The sequence below is a fragment of the Panthera tigris genome, chromosome A3 (assembly GCF_018350195.1).
Source record: "Panthera tigris isolate Pti1 chromosome A3, P.tigris_Pti1_mat1.1, whole genome shotgun sequence".
In the NCBI taxonomy this organism is placed as follows: Eukaryota; Metazoa; Chordata; class Mammalia; order Carnivora; family Felidae; genus Panthera; species Panthera tigris.
This window is the reverse complement of record NC_056662.1, coordinates 6329203-6333157: the sequence shown is the minus strand read 5'-3', so window position 1 is coordinate 6333157 and position 3955 is coordinate 6329203. Positions and strand designations below refer to the sequence as shown.

At 52.8% G+C, this 3955-nt stretch overlaps 1 long non-coding RNA gene across 1 annotated transcript; it reads right to left on the bottom strand.

Moving 5' to 3' along the window:
- Window positions 1-283: 283 nt before the first annotated feature.
- Window positions 284-3955, bottom strand: LOC122236940. Its single transcript, XR_006215116.1, has 4 exons — window positions 3270-3955; window positions 2880-2945; window positions 2499-2566; window positions 284-635 (listed from the first exon to the last, which is right to left on the bottom strand). It is a non-coding gene; the product is annotated as an uncharacterized LOC122236940 (long non-coding RNA).

Below are 3955 nucleotides of genomic sequence, written 5' to 3'. Positions count from 1 at the left end.
GTGGAAGCAGGGGAGGGACAGAGAGAGAGGGAGACACAGAATCCAAAGCAGGCTCCAGGCTCTGAGCTGTCAGCACAGAGCCCGACGAAGATAAAGTAAAGTAAAGTAAAGTAAAATAAAAATAAAATAATATAAAATAAAAAATAAAAAATAAAAAAAAATAAAAAATAACCATAACAACCAAAAAGAAAAAAAAAATAGAGCAACGGCTTGTGAAATTCTGCAGGAAGGAGAAAGAGGGTTAGGAGTGGAAATCCACTTGAAATGGAGACATTTGGTTTGAAGCAGAGTCTAAGGAGGCTCACCCTTTTTATTCAGATTATATGCTTATTTGGACTGCCTTGATATTGGGGTGCTGATGGCGATGGGGGGTGAGATGACCCCCAAATTGCAATGGCCAAACAGGACACAGCACTTCCATTTTCTGCGTACTTTGTGAATACGAGCCCATCTGAACCTTACAACAAGCCCGTAAGTAGGTCCTTGCAACCCTCTGCAGATCCCACAGCGAGTAGGGTTCCTGCAACCGCGATGCCACCCTGCCTCCCTGCCTTGGGAGACGCTCAGGTTCTGGATTTGCGGCTCACTGCCGGGCAAGCCCGGGCGTTTATCTTCTTTGAGCCTTGGGTCCCCACCTGCAGAACAAGGGTGGTTCGGAGCTGTTGGGACGCACGTAGAGCAGCTGACCTCGGTGCCCACGGAGGGCAGTCGTGAGAGCTGTTCCCGACTTATGGTTCCAGCTGACTTACGCAGGCTTTGTGCCAGGACTCCCCTAGTGCTGCCCTCCGAGTGAGCCCGGTTGGGGACGAGGCTCCTTCGTGCCAGAGAGCAGCAGCCCGAGCCTCAGCCTGGGAGGACGCGATGAGCCATTCAGTAACTTCTCCCCTTGAAGCTGCTCGACGTTAAGGGGGCACCTGGGTGGCTCAGTGGGTTAAGTGTCCCACTCTTGATTTTGACTCAGGGCGTGATCCTCCCGGTTCGTGGGTTCTAGGCCCTCTACACAGCACAGAGCCTGCTTGGGATCCTCTCTCTCCCTCTCCCTCTGCCCCTCCCCTGTGCATGCCCTCCCTCTCAAAATAAACTAAAAAAAAAAAAAAAAAAAAAAAAAGCTCATCGACATTAAGGAATCTTCCTCTTTCTCTCCTCTTTCTTCCTTCCCACCTCCCCACTTCCCTCCCTTCCTTTTTCTTTACGCTAAGTCATGGACGCCTGAGTAGGTAAGGAAGCAGGAGGGGCGGCGTGAGGCTTGTGGGCTGCCCAGGATTAAGAGAAGATTAGGGCCCTGTGTCAATTACTCATCTCCGCTCTGCAGAGACAAGACCTGAGGTATTGCCGAAGAATTCCCTTGGTAACGACTTTCTCCGAGCCCTGTTTGGATCGCCTCGGGCTGGGTGGAGCTCCCCCTGCACGCAGGCTTCAGGCTTCAGGGGAAGGGAGCCCATGGCTGCCAACTCCGGTGCGGGGGAGCCAGGGCATTTGCATTGGGTTGGGTCTGCACTCCAGGGCCAAGTCGACTCCCCTCCCGGGCCAGTTGCCTCAGACCTTGGAGACAAGCCGCATCCTGCCCAGAGACTCGCTCCCCGGTTCCAGCGCCCAGGGGTGTGGTCCTGTGGTCACCCCTCCTGCCCCTCCCTGTGTGTTCCCTTCCCTTGTCTCTCCTGGTTTATGGAGGAAACATACAAGCCGCTCTTACACAAGGCCAGTCGCTTGGCCCCGGGCCCGCCCTTTCCAACCCGCTCCAGGACTTCAAGCCTTTAATTCTCTCTCCACCTCGCCTCCTGACTTATCCATCCCTCCCTCTCCTACCGCCTCATCAGCCACGGAGCTGCTCCCACACTAACAAGGGCAGAAACCCTCTGACCTCCGTGCGCCCGGCCAGCATCCATCCACACTCCTCTGCTTCCCTTCAGAAGTGAGCTTGTCTACACCCACCGCCACTGTTTCAACTCCCACCCTTCTCCTGCCCACTTAGCCCCCCGAACTCGCCCCTGCCAGGGCCACCGGTCTCATGAATGTCTTCAGGTCCTCTGTCATGGGGCTTCTTAGGTGCATTTGACCCAGCCGACCACGGTCTCCTTCCCGAAACTCCTTCCCTGCTTTCCTGCCTCCTCCCCTGCCTTCACCACTGCCTCCTCCCCTGCTGGCCCTCTCGATGCTGGCTTCTGCAGGCCGGTCTCTTGTGGCTCTCCCCCGGGATCTAGGGGCTGGGGGTCCCGTCTTGCTGTCCCCTCACAACCGACTGCCCGCTGGACACCCTCCAGGGAACATCCCTGGGGCATCCCACGCTTCACGTGTCCAGAACGAAGCTTTCCGCTGTCTTCCGCTCGTTTCCTCCCCAGGATTCCTCACCTGCAGGACAGGTGGCTGGGGCCGCATCCCTGGCGTCCTGCCCCGAAACCCTCCACCTCCAACTCCCATCCTGCTGTGCAGATGCCCCTCCGGTCCCACCTCTTCACCCCCACTTGGCTACCCTAGGCCAGGCCCCCAGCAGCTCCCACCTGTAGCCATGTCCTACGTGACTGCCAGCCTTGGCTTCTGAGCCTTCTGAGCTGCTGCTGAGATCTTTCTAGAACGAAAGTTGAATCAGGTCAGTCCTTTGCTTAAAACCATTTCATGCTCTTTACTGCTCCTAAGGTGAAGTCTGGCATCCTTAAGACTTTACACTGCCCCTCCCTGCCTCTCTCACCTTCAGGGCTGCCCCACTCCCCCCCACACCCCCCACCCCCAACCCCCGGGCAGGGCACCCTCCTCGTCCCAGATACGGGGACAGGTGCTCAGGTCCTGGAATGTTCTTCCCTTCCAGGCCTTCGTACTTGCTGCTTCTTTCTTGGGTACCCTTCCCTACCCTGCCCTACTCCCCACGTCTGGTTAGCTCCTACTTATCCCTCTGTCCTTGTCTTGGCTTAGATGTCATTTCCTCCAGGAAGCCTTCTCTGACTCATCCTCTGAAAACAAAACAAAATCCAATCAGGCTAAAAAACTGAGTCATAATCTCCTCTCTTCCCTCAGGAGAGATCAAGAAAGCCGGGTTTGCATAAACAAACACACCATTTTTACATTTTTACTTGACTTCTTTGTTACGGCTTAGTGGAAAGGAGTAAGGATCGCATCTAAATATAAATAATTACATAGCACTAGAAACACACAAAAGTCTACTGATACGTGACTAATGTGATCAGCTGATTGGGACAGGTCATCAATAAATGAAATACTCAGAGCAGAGACTTGATTAATGAAATTATACTTTGCTCACATAAAAAGATGCTTACCTGGGTTTTATAGAAACCAGGTTTTTCCTTTTTCCCCGACGGGTGGTCTTTTGTTCCAATGACGTGTTATAGAATTGGTTTCTGCCTTTCGCATATGAAATCACACTAACGCCACCTTCTGGAATTTTCAATACATCCTTGGCTAATTCTGTTGCCTTTACATTATTATTACCATTATTGATACTTGGGATGCCTCGAGGTGTCTAATGAAATAGGAGGCTGGCTGTGGCAATTTTCGATGCCCTGTGGCATCACTATTACTTGAACTGCAAGCGTTTGGCACTTAGCAGAGGCTGGATCAATACTGATGAACTGATGAACAATGGAACGATCGAGCGAACGAACGAGTGAATGAATGAAATGGCTCCCAAATAGGAGTTGCAGGCTTTATGTTATCGACCTCCAGCCAATTCCAGCAGCACAAACAGACCAGGTGTGGCACCCACTCTCCGAGCCATGGGGCCATCGAGTGACAGGAAGCAGGGTTCCTGGAGCGACCACAGCCCCTTCTCTGAAGGTGTCGGTTGAGCTGGCTGAGAAAGTGTCAGTGGAGGGACAAGGGGCCGGGTCTTACCTGAACTTATGAATTTTATTCTCAGTATGGTGAGAAGCCCCTTGGAAATTAAACATACCACCTGATCTGATTTCCTTTTTGTTTGTTTGTTGCAAGCCTCTGGAAAGCCGGA